Raw genomic sequence first — 13,183 nt, forward strand, 5'->3', positions numbered from 1 at the left:
GGCATACAAAAGCAAATATCTCTGGTTTTAGATCAAAACTATAATCTAGAACAGTGGTTCTCAACCTGGGGGTCAAATGATGATTGGCCAGGGGTTACTGAATCCTGGGCTGTTCCTGAAGCCTGCACCTCTCTCCCAGCCTTTTTGCAGCCGCCCAGCAGGGTTGTCCCTGGAGCCTGTGGCCACCCACTCAGCCTCTTTGCAGCCGCCCATTCAGTTCACAGCATGGCTGGGGGGCAGAGACTAGTGGTCAGCTGACTGGTGAGGAATGTGAAGTGGGAGGGGCTGGAGGAGACCCTATCTCCTGATTTCAGCATAGGTGTCACTGCTACGAGACACCACTAAGTCGGAGACACAGTGAAGCCGAAGACAGTGAGTAACAATACCTGTGATTATAGTAGCCATTAAAAGTCCCCACTACAGTTCTCAGATCAGCAGATGACCTTGATCAAGAGCACCTAAGTTGGTTGATCAGCACTCCCCACCAGCACTGCCACTCATCCCAACTCCCCGCCAGCATTGCCACACATTCAACTCCCCCCCACCCCACCCCCCCAAGGAGTAAGAGAAGGCATAAAAATTAGAGAATACATGGAAGGGAGAGGAAAAGATGGGGAGGAACAAAGAAAAAGGGAGAGGAAAAATAAGAGAAAGAACAAGACAGACGGCTAGAGAGATGGATGGGGGGAGAAAAAAACCCAAGAATTTAGGATAAAGACAGATAAAAGGGAAAGAAAGTAGAACTAGGAGAGGGCGGTACATCTTAAAATGTACCAGTAGGGGTTACTTTTAATACTGTACGAGCAGAAGGGACTTAAGGAGCGCTAAACGTCCGTGGGTTAGGGACACAAATTACTTGTCTTGCCTTGGGTGCCGACAACCCACGCTACGAAAGTAATTTTACTGTTCGGGGTCCCTACAACTTGGGAAATTTTACCAAGGGGTCACGGCACTAGAAGGTCGAGAACCACTGATCTAGAACATCAGGTAGCACTATTTTTTGACTGCCATGTCCCTTTTTTATTGGCTTCAACTTCTGTTCAAAGACTGGGTCATGGTCTTCAAGGAAATCTATAAACTTGACTTGGTACATTCCTACAAAAAAGGGGTACATTGACAGACATGCCTGTCTACCCCACTTTCTCCTGCTGGGTTGTACCTCCCCTCATTCCATGCAGCTTTGTGCCACTAGGCCTTTTTTAAGTAGGGACAGCATTCCATTGGAACCCCTATCCATTGCCTGCAGCAAAGATTGTTCTGTAGGTAAGACACCTTAACCGCTCTAAAGCTTGGTACACCCGATGAACATGGGACGAACTTTTGCCCGTTATTTTATTTTTGTGCGCTAGTCTCATATCGAAAATTAAGAGGTTACTCAACTCATTAAAATTCTCATACGACAGAATAAAACTTCGGAAGTGATGTATTGTATTGAAATGGTACTTTCGAATAAGAATGCATGGTCTTGCTCTTCCGATTTTTTTTTTTCAGACAAAAACTGTACTAATTAAATGAAAATCATACAATCAGTTATTGTTCAAGAAAAATTTTTGTCCATTGCCCCACGGATAATCTCGGATGAGCTGTTGTGATCAGCTATTAAAAAGGTGTACTAATGATCAGATTATGGAAAAATTGCTTCGAAAGTTAGTGAGCGAGGAGGGGGCAGAGCAGAGAGCTGTTCAGGGAGCTGTGAGAACCGAGCGATCAGCGGTGTTTAATCGCTTGGTTCTCAGTGTAGAGGCACCGGGGGACCGATTCTGCATCCACCTAGAATAAACAATAAAAATTAGAAACCCATACTTCTCTTTTAACCAACTGCTTTCTCTATGGCACAATCCTCTAAGGATCAGAGTCATCACAGGATGATATCCAGCATGCTGCTCTGTCCTTCTGGATAAACACGAGTGGATTGTATCCTCACTCATCTGGACAGATACTTGTTCTTACGGCTAGAGGAGCAGGCAATACAAATGCAGGTTGCAACACCTTCACTCAGCAGATCTGGTTTGAGGAGCTCATCTACAAGGTCTTGGCAAACTTAAATAGTAGGACTGTTCTCCCCCAAAAACAAACTCTAAGCTATATTCCTTTGCCACTGGCTTAATCTAGAAAAAAAGCCAACCCAATGTTTATGAATATACCTCAGCTTCTTAGCAAGGCAGTGGAAGCTCTAAAAAGGGACTTCTGCCTGTTTCCCAGAATTATATGAGGCTGGACTCAAATTCCTTGTAGGTGCACTGTTTGGACTCATCTTGGTATCAGCCTCAGTTTTATTTATTGACTGGGACTCTTGATGGGACATCATTATCACAGACAGCGATTCCATCAGAGCTTGCACAGGTCAAACTCAGTTGGCCAAAAGCTTTTTGTATAATGCCAATGCTAGTATCCTGCATCAGCAGTCTACCCAAATGCTTAGGTCCCCTCTGCTTCCAGTTTCTACTTCCAGTTAGAAACTGCAGCATCCACATCAATGAAAGAATGTAGTGGATCAAGCATAATAAATATGCTGCCAAACCATCTTCATAAAGGTTTGCTCCCCCATAGGCATTAATGGTGGATAGGGTCGTAGGACTCCTGACACAGTTCTAAACACCCGAGTGTCAGCCTTCTGTAAAAGGGAGATTGTGCTCATCCCATACATGCTTCAGTCCCTCTCCCCTTCAACTCACCTCACTGCTACAAAGACTCCTGATGCCCCTCAGATACCTAGCTACCTTTGCAATGTACTAGTCTGAATGGCTTCACCAAGTTTAGGTTTCCTTTTGCATACGAATAGATTTCACCTCCCAACCAGATTCCCTTAAAGTGATTATTTTTAAACAAAAAAAAAAAGACCAACATGTTATACTTACCTGCTCTGTGCAGTGGTTTTGCACAGAGCAGCCCCAATCCCCTTCTTGGGTCCCTCAACGGCGCTCCTGGCCCCTCCCTCCTGCCAAGTGCCCCCAATGCAAGCAGCTTATTATGGGGGCACCTGAGCTGCTGCTCTGTGTCCATTCAGACACTGACTGACAGCAGTGAGAGCCAATGTCACCTGCTGCTGTGCCTCAGCCAATCAGAAGGGAGAGTCCCGGACAGCAGAGTCTCTCCAGCAACATCACTAGATTGAGATGGGGCTCAAGTAAGTATTAGGGGGCTACTGCACACAAAAGGTTTTTTATCTTAATGCATATAAAAATAAAAACCTTCTGCCTTTAAAACCACTTTAAACCATTTGCTCCTACCTTCTGTAAACATTAACAGCCCTCCCCATTCATCCTGCTAATCAAACTAAAGATTCACTCCCTGGTGGATTATCAACCAACTCAGCTTCATTCAGTATGCCATGGTCCTCCATCTCCTGTCTGGGGATTTACACATGAAGTGGGCCCTCTCCTAGACAGGGCCCTGGTCTCTCTGGGGACAAGCTCTATGGTGCCCTTATTATCCAACTGACTTTTTCAACTGAAAGCACCATAAGATGGGTATGGTGTTGAAATTCAGGCTTTGGACATTCTAGGCTTCCAAACAGTGGCTTCAATCTTAGAGGTTTCTGGTTGGAAGGCTTTAAAGCAGAACTTTACTCTCACAATAACCATGGACTGTTTTTAATCCTTCTGCTAGCATTAGTAAATAGATAGTAAATTATATCATTAACTTGTTTTAACCCTTATTTTACATTTTTTCAGTTACTCCCTAATTTCCAGGCCTAGGTAAATGAGGTCATACATTCCAGGAGTCTTCAGGAAGGGGTTTTCTCAGCTAAGCAACCCTCCTGTCTGCAATAGTTATTCCAAAGATTTTCAATGGGGTTTAAAAAAGGAGTTATAAAGTCTCAAGGTTTTTCGCCTTAAAAAGCGGAGTTCCACCCGTTTGTGTTTATTAAAAGTCAGCCACTACCAAAAAGTGTAGCGGCTGACTTAACCCTCATGGTCCAGCGATGCAGGCTCCCAAAGCCTCGCTTCTCTCCCACACCTGTCCACAGCGCTGGCTTTACTACTGTGGGGGCACCCAGCTGCGACAGCTTGCGGCTTCACAGCCGGTGGTGCGCTGCGCATCATGAATGGGCGTGCAATCATCTGGGACCTGTCACGTGTCCCAGAAGATTGCATGGGGGGGGGGGCGCCTGGGGGAGAGTAGGAGTCGCCTAGGCGGCCCGAGCGGAAGTGGGAGCTGGGTACCTGTCAAAACTAGTTCCCCCCCAAAAATGACCACTTTTGGGCGGAACTCCGCTTTAATGCATTCTATGCATTAAGGTGAAAAACCTTTTGTGGTGCAGCTCTCCCCCCCCCCCCCCCAGAGCCCCCCTTTTACTTACCTGAACCCGATCTTTCCAGCGACGAGAACGAGCCCAGCAGCTCCAGCCGCTGTCTCGGGTCCTCACTGGATAGATGGATAGCAGCAGGAACCATTGGCTCCCACTGCTGTCAATCAAATCCAGTGACATGGAGCCGGGCCTGAGTCCTGCGTCAATGGACGCAGCAGGGAGCGCACCCACACGAGTGCCCTCATGGAATGCAGCTCTGTGAATGGGGGCACTCAATGTGGAGGAGCAGCCAGGAGTGCAGCCGGGGGACCCCAGAAGAGGATCGGGGGATCTCTGTGCTAAACCCTTGCACAGAGGTGGTAAGTATGACAGGTTTGTTTGTTTTAAACAAACCTTTACAATTGCTTTAAGGTCTTGGCTCCGACTAGGCCATGCAAGGACATTCACTTTTTTCTCCTTTAACCACTGTGTGGTCATTTTGCTGTGTGCTTTGGGTCATTGTCATGCTAGAAGGTAAACCTTCCCATTGACAACTTTCTGGCAGAGGGCAGCAGATTTTCCTCAAGAATTTGATGGTATTTTGCCCCATCCATTTTTCCTTCCATCCTGACCAGTGCTCCAGTCCCTGCTGCAGAGAAAACCTCCCATAAGAGGATATTACTACCTTCATGCTTTACTGTAGGAATGGTATTTGGAGAGATTGCCGCCAGACATATCATTTGGCGTTGAGGCCAAATAATTCAATTTTAGTCTCATCTGACCATAACTTTTTCCATATGGATTTTTCAAAAAGGTGCGTTTTAGCAAAGCTCAGTCATGACTGCATGTGGCCTTGAGTGGCATTTTTCTTGCAACCCTCCTCTACAAGCAACATTTGTGGAGAATTTGTGATATTTGTCACATGCACACCATGATCACTGTCAAATTCCTGCAACTGCTTCAGAGTTGCTATAGGTCTCTTGGTAGCCTCTCTGACCAGTTTCCTCCTGGCTCTTTCATCCAGTTTGGAGCGACGTCCTGATCCAGGGAGAGTCTACGCTGTACCCAATACCTTCTATGTCTTCCTAATAGACTTCACTGTGCTTCTAGGCATTGATAAAGCCTTTGAAATGTTTTCGTATCCATCTCCTGACTTGAGCCTGTCCACAACTTTATCCTGGAGATCTTTTGACAGTGCCTTGCCACCCATAGTTGATTGTTTGCTTCAGCTACATTACCAGGGACTGAAATGATCCAGGAAAGCTCTTTTCATGCTCAGCTGATCACAATTGAAAGTCAGATGGCTGCGTGTGCCATTGAGAAGGTGATTAGCTACACCTGATTGAGTTTACAAGTCATTTTTAGGAGGGGGTGATCCTTTTTCCCAACTTTGGTTTTAAAATTTTGGTTTACATTTTCTGGCATGTTGGCGTTCTATCTTTCACTTGGATGTTATACGGTACACTAAGTAAACACAGCTGGGTACAACAAAAACCTGTGTGTCTTCATTTCAAGCTGCAAAGCAACAAGATGTGATTTTGAAGAGGAGGGGGGGGGGGGGGGGGGGATTCTTTTCTATTACCAACTGTATGTCTTGGAAGATTAAATACTTTTTGTGCACTAGTGAGAGATGAGGAAGCACAACCAGTGGTGACCTGTATGCTTTTTTTTCTAATAACTCAGCTCCGGTACCTTGGACTGAATGGGCTGAAGCTTTTCCTGGGTTAGAAAAACTCACACCAGGGCAGTGTTCAGGTTGTGGTGCAATGGCTTCAGAATGGACTTGAGATTGTGGGCCCATCCAAAGTCCTGCAGGACTTGCATCAACTCTTGCACATTCGCCCTGAGGCAATCTCTCAATTGCTCCCACAGAAGATCATTTAGATACCCCAAAATGGAAAACCTGATAGCTTGCAGAAAAGCCCACACTAGAGCCAGCGCCTTTGTGAATACTAGCAGTGCCACGGCCAGGCCAAAAGGCAGAACTACCAAATTAAAAAGTTGTCCCACTGCTAAGTGCAGATAGCACTTATGAAATCCCTCAGTTGGAGGGATGCAACCAATGTAAAAATTCTCTTCAAAACTTTGAACATTTAAGGACTTGCTCAACGCATCAGATCCAGAATAGGCTGCAGATCACCATTGGCTTGGGCAATGTGAACAAGGTATAATAACAATGAAACTTGTGGTTTTAAAACAGCGGCAACAGGGCTGTTTTTCTGTCCCGTACAGTATGCACGGTCAACGGCATGAAGCGCAGAGAAGGCAAGATACAAAACTGTGCAGTAGTACCTGCGTAGTATTGCAGCTGGCCAAGCCTGTGCACAGGATGCCAAAGGGAAAAATCAGCTCCCTTCTGCTCAACCAGCCAATCCGATTCCACTAGATCCCTCTAGTGGTTCCCACCGAACGAAGACGCTGCAGTTCACAGGAGCAGCAAAGAAACTGACAACTGTGCCAAAATCCTCCCCCCACCTCCCAGAAGTGGGAGACCGCACTAGGGACCCTCCCACAAAAGGGGCACTTGTACTGCTAGCAGAGCCAACGGCTCAACTTTCACCTCATCCTGGTAAGCTTACAGGTCTTCCCTGTTCTTCCCACTGGGGTTCAGGTACACTCCTGGAATTGAAATTTGAGAAAGGATCCATGGGCAGTTCTGAAAAGCCTTAGCCACGCCCAGCACTGATGTCACTCTGGGCCGCCGATGTTCGCTGTCTGATGGATGTCCGGACCCTGAGCATCCCCCCTACACATCCTCTGGCACAGTTACCTTGCAGCCACACGCTGGTTACGGTGTCACAGCTGTCCCGGCAGGTCTGACATGCGCTTTGAGGTTTACCTTCATGTAAGTTTCCATTTGTATAACAGATAACTTTTTAGCATACTGCACTTGTTCTTTGTTTTCTTGATCTGGAATAGAAATGCTTATGCTGGGTGTCAGCAAAACTTAACAGCCACCCCGTTTAAGCCAGCTACTGAATACAAACGGAAGACTGGACTTTGCGTCAGAAGGTTGTGTCAGAACACTAGAGAAGAAGCTGCAATGGTAGAAAGGCATAAATTAGGTAGAACTGGTCCCATGGTGTCAAACATTCACTCTTGAGGATCCCTGGTAATGGAGACTAACCTGTCCAGCTACGAGCTGAGCCTGGACACCAGAGGATCCACATCTGGAGTACCCCACTGTTGACAGAGTTCCCTGAACACCTCCAGGAGCAGTGTCTACTCCCCAACAGCAGGGCTACTACAAGGCACTCACCAGTCCAGCTGCTGGAACCTCCATTGGATCCAATCTTCACCTGTCACAGCAGGCTTTGCCCAAAAGAACTTTAGGGACTCGATTCACCAGCTGCAGATCACGCCCCTGAACCTGTATAGCCCCCCCACCAGTTTACCAGGCAATATAACACTGCGCCCCATCATGTAGGGAGCATTGCCACTGCCGACCAGCAACATTACAGGCCATACCTGTGCAAGATCCAGGTACCATTCCTCTAAGCAATGAGCAGCTGTAGGAAAATGGATCCTGATAAAGGCAGTTTACTAATCATGGGTAGAACCATTTAGAAACTAGCTTTTTTGTGCAGAGAACTGCACCGCCATGACCACCACCTTCAGACACTAGCAAAAAACGGAAGCCTTCCCTAACGGAGGGGTTATAGCTAGGAGACTTCCTGCCTTTTTTGCCAGTGTCATATCGCCTAAAAGGTGGCAGCAAAACCCCGTTGTGAGGATTCTAGAGACACTCTGCGTCTCGTGATGTACGATAAAGAAAATTACCAGTTACACTTACCGGTAACGGGTTTTCTAGGAAATCTTCCAGGACGGCACACTCGATGATGAGTCCCACCTGACAGGAAACACAATCAACAAGGTTTAAAAGGCCCCTCCCTTCCCTCTGTCCCTCAGTTATGACAAAGTATAAACCCACACCGGTGCCAGAGGGTACAATCTGTGAAACAAACACACCACCAACAATTAGGGTTCGGGAAGTAGGCCTGCCGTCCTGGAAGATTTCCTAGAAAACCTGTTACCGGTAAGTAACTGGTAATTTTCTCCAGTCATCTTCCAGGACGGCACACCTGAGACGATGAACAAGAAGTTCAGGCCTACCTTAGGGTGGGACCACTGCCTGTAGGACCTTCCTGCCAAACGCAAAGTCCTGAGAGGACAACAGCTCCACTCTGTAGTGCCTCAGGAATGTATTTTGGCTCAACCAGGGTCGCTGCTGTGCAGATTTGATCAATCGAAGCGCCTGCCCTCTCTGCCCAGGAGGTCGCCAGAGATCTAGTTGAGTGAGCTTTTAAATGAGTTGGAACATGTTTGCCCGAATGTTCATAGGCTACAGTGATAGTCTGCTTAATCCACCTGGCTATCGTCGGCTTGGAGGCCTGAAGAACCTTTTTCTGGCCCGAAAAATGAATTAGCAAATGATTTGATCTTCTGAACTCACTCACTCTTTCTAAACAGACCCAATAGACATCTTCTAACATCTAATAAATGAAATCGTTCTTCCTTATTTTTGGGATTCTGACAAAAAGGAGGGAAGTATAATCTCTTGTGACCTGTGAAAATCCGAGGTCACTTTTGGCAAATATAAAAGATCCTGTCTGAGGAGTACCCTATCCTCCAGGAGCAACAAAAAGGGCTCTTTAATCGTCAGAGCATGAAGGTCACTAACTCTTCTGGCTGTTGTGATCGCCAGAAGGAAAGCCATTTTAAAAGAAAGAAAATGAACTGAAACTTGCGGCACCGGCTCAAAAGGTCTCTTAGTAAGGGCACCTAATACTAAGGATAAGTCCCAAGGTGGAAACCTGTTTAACTCTTTCCCTAGCTGACAAAAATCTTTTTATGAGGGGGTTAAGGGCCAGCTTATTATCCAGAAAAACGGACAAGGTTGCCACCTGGACTCTGAGGGTATTGACAGCTAAAACCTGGTCAAAATTATCTGAAGAGAGCCTTCTCTAGACTGAGCCCAGCGAGAGAAGACCTTCCAGACCTTAGCATAAATCTTTCTAGTAACTGGTTTCTACTTGATAAAAGTGTAGCAATCACCTTTTCAGAACAACCCTTACGTTTGAGGATGTCCCTTTCAAACACCAGGCCGTCATGGAAAGAAACCAAGGATCTGGGTGAAAAACTGGTCCCTGGTGGAGGAGATCCTGACTGGAGGGGAGATGGAATGGAGGAGTCACCAACCATCTCTTCAGGGTGGGGAACCATGCCAGTCTCGGCCACCAGGGCGCAATTAGAATAAGCCACCCGTCTGATCGGGATAGTTTCTGTAAAACCCAGGGAATGAGCACCAGGGGAGGAAACGCATATTGCTAGGGCAAAATCCCAGCTTTGGGCTGGTGCATCTACTCCCCAGGAGCCCTGCCCCCTGGCCAGGGAGAAGAACTTGTGAACCTTCCTGTTCTTCCTGGAGGCAAATAGGTCTATCTCTGGCTTGCCAAAGAGCTGGCAAACCAGAGAAAACACTTTGTTGCTCAGCTCCCACCCCCCCCTGATGAATGGGTTGCCTGCTGAGAAAGTCTGCCCACACATTGAGGGACCCTTTCATGTGGCCTGCCGAGAGAACTGTTTTCTCCACTCCTCCCAGGATTTCCTGGGTCAGCCTCAACTTGCTGGACCTTGTTCCCCCCTGGTGATTTAAATAGGACACGGCCACTGCGTTGTCTGAGAAAGATTTGTACCTCTTGACCCCAGACATAATCTCTGAAAAAGCTTAATGCTTTTCCGACCGCTAGCAGCTCTCTGAAATTAGGAGGAAGCCAAGGTCTGGTCCTGGTCCCAAGGACCCTGGGCGAAAAGATCATCTAGATGAGCTCCCCAGCCACTTGCGTCCGTAGTTACATTCAGCGGGTCCTGCTGGTTCTAGGCCTGACCCCCGAAGTGGTTGAAAGGGTTGAGCCACCAGTCCAGGGAGTTTACCTCCCTCGAGAGGGATACCCTTATGTCCAGGGATTCCTTTCTCCCATCTCAAGAGGAGAGAAGGAATCCCTGGAGCCCCCGAGAGTGAAACTGGGCCCAGTGGACCGCATTGATGCAAGATGACATCAGCCCCAGAATACTTATGATGGTCCTCAAAGAGGCCTCTGCTCTCACTTGGAGTGGACACGGCCCTCTGCACTTTTGTAATCTTTTCTTGCGGAAGGAAGATTCTCTGGGATACCGAGTCTATCCGGTACCCCAGAAAAATCTTGGATTGTGCAGGGTCCAGGGATGACTTCTCCTTGCTGACCGACCAACCAAACCAGGGTTTTCAGAGTTGACAGCACCTTGTCTTGGTCGGACAGGAGCTGTTCTTGGGTTGGGCTGTAAATTAGCATGTCGTCCAGGTATGGGATCAAAGATATCCCTTGTAGGTGTAGGAAGGACACCACTTCGGGAGGAACTTTGTAAAGATGCTCGGGCTGGCTGCTAAGCCGAAGGGGAGTGTCCTCAACTGCCAGTGTTGGACATCCTGGTCTGTCTGAAAAGCGAAACGTAGGAATTTCTGATGTTTCAGGGTAATGGGAACATGCAAGTAAGCACCTTTTAAGTCTAGCGTGATCATGAATACGCCCTTCTTGGAGGTGTCGGACCATGAAAATGCTTTCCTTCCAGAACTTTTTGTACAAGTACCGGTTCAGCTTCCTTAAATTTATAATTGGTCGAAATTTGCCCGAGGGTTTCGACACCACAAATATGTGGGAATAAAACCCCTGGACAATCTGACCCACAGGAACAGGAGTAATGACTTCCTGTTCTGCCAGAACCCTGACACTCTCCACAAGGCCCTTTGCCTTTAGTGGGTCCCTGGGGAGGTGGGTGAGGATAAAATTTGGAGGAGGGGTAGACAGAAATTCCAGTCTGTAACCCTCCTTTACAAGACTTAGAATGTAAAGACTCTGCGTGATGTTTTCCCAATGGGGGAGGAACCATGAGAGCCTTCCACCAACCTTTATGTTGGCATCATTTGGGCTCCTGGTTAGAGGATACAGGCCCAGAAAAAAAGGATACCACCTTTTCCCTTGCCCTTTGCGAACCCCCACTTCTTCCTAGGCTTCTTCTTGCCCTTGAAGTGGTCTTTTTTTCCCCCCATACCTTTTGGATTTTGTTGGGAATTTTTTGCCTTTATCAGATGATCGGGATAGGACTTGTTCTAGGCCTGTACCGAAAAGCAAAGAGCCCTCAAAGGGTATCACGCAGAGATGCGATTTAGAAGTAAAATCTCCATCCCAGGTTTTTACCCAAAGGGCTCTTCTGGCAGAGTTTAGAAAAGCCGCCGATTTGACAGTTCTGTTTCTACCGCAGCGTCTGCCAGGTAGGCTACTGCCTTACCATTAACTTCCAATGAATCCGACACTTCCTTAGCTTTATTTTCGCGTGCCACATGGTCCAATAACCTACCAACCGATGCATCCGCGTTCCTGGCGACACAAGCAGAAGCCACTGCTGGACCCATAGCTGCAGCGTTGGCATCCCATGCTCTGCGTAACAGGATTTCTACCCTTTTATCCATCTGGTCCCGGATGTTTCCGGAATCTGCAAAGCAGAGATCTGACTGTTGGGATACTTGCGCTAAAGAAGCATCCAAACGTGTAATCTTAAAGAATTTTTCGGCCTCTTCTGCCTTAAAAGGACATCTACGCTTCCAGGCTATTAGTTTTAAAACTTTTCGCTCTGGTTCCTTCCATTCTCTTAGGATAATATCCTTAAGAGATTGGAGCACTGGTAAAGACTTGGCCTGAGGTTTTCCGAGTCCCCTATACAGTTTATCTTGTGCCGAAACCTGAGTAGCTGGCAGTTGAACACCCTCAGAGGTATAGATATCTTTGAGGAGACCCTCCATGACTTTGGCTGCGAAGAGATGGCCCCCTGTCTAGATTCAGACTGACTATCTAGCTCCGAGTCCTCTCCTTCTTCACGATAGTATTGGTCTGAGGCCTCCGCCTCTTCCTTGTCAGAATAGGGGGTCAATCCTTGGGACCCCTTGGTATGGCTTGCCGATGTCCCATCTTGAGAAGGGGAGGTCTCCCTAACAGAAGGGGCTTTGGAACTGGGCCCATCTTGCTTCTCAACAGAGGCTCTGAATGACTGGAGGGTCGCCAGCATCTCAGCCTGAAGCGCCCAGCATTCCTTCATAGCCTGCGCAGACTCCTTCCCTGCTAACCTATAAATGCATCTGAAGCAAAAGGGTTTAGCGTGGTCTGGCGGGAGTTTTTCTATTACAATTACCACAATGCTTAGATTTAGTTGTGGCTTTTCTAGACCTACTGGTCGACCCCTGAGCAGGGCAATCTGTCTCTGAAAGACATAAAATAAACAATGCCCTGTGTCAGCCATTTACCCTTTCAGGGTATCCTGTGGGGGGAGAGGAAAAACGGGGCCACCCCAAAGCTTCTCCACCCACCAGCCGAGTTACTCACCCTCTGTGGTGATCTCTGTTGCGGACAATTTTGGTTCATCCTCCTCTATCCTTCTAGCTGACCGACCACCCAGGTAAGATCGCTTCCGGAACGGTTTGGGGGGGGACACAGGACCGCGGACCCCTGCTCTGTTACCGCTTTTATGTGTCTGTCCCTCAGCTTCTACAGCGGAAGCGACGTCCCATGAGTGCGCCGTCCACTTTCAGACATGTGCACTCCAGCGCGAGTGACGCCGTGCTCACAGCGACATGCCCAAGCTCTCCTGGCGCCGCGCCACCCAGACCCAGAAGCTGAGTCTCCAGCGACCGCATGAGGAACTCCACCTACATTGGGATACTCCAGCGGCCCCTCCTAAACCATCTGCCATCGTCAGGTAGGAAGGGAGAGTGGGATGCAAGGTCCCTGGGGCTGTGGAGACCCTCACCTTATCCACAGCCACCAGTAACTCGGGGGGGGAGGTGTGAGGTTGCTAAAAACTTCCGCTGCCATGCCTCCCTGAGATATTTCTAACAGGGAATGATCCCCCTTGGAAAGAGCA

General features: G+C 47.9%; 1 protein-coding gene across 1 annotated transcript in view; it reads right to left on the bottom strand.

Moving 5' to 3' along the window:
* UPF1 (UPF1 RNA helicase and ATPase) overlaps positions 1-13,183 on the bottom strand; it is a 169,706-nt gene that overhangs the window by 104,071 nt on the left and 52,452 nt on the right. The gene's annotated exons all lie outside the window — the stretch shown is intronic.

This window comes from Aquarana catesbeiana, linkage group LG01, assembly GCF_042186555.1.
Source record: "Aquarana catesbeiana isolate 2022-GZ linkage group LG01, ASM4218655v1, whole genome shotgun sequence".
In the NCBI taxonomy this organism is placed as follows: domain Eukaryota; kingdom Metazoa; phylum Chordata; class Amphibia; order Anura; family Ranidae; genus Aquarana; species Aquarana catesbeiana.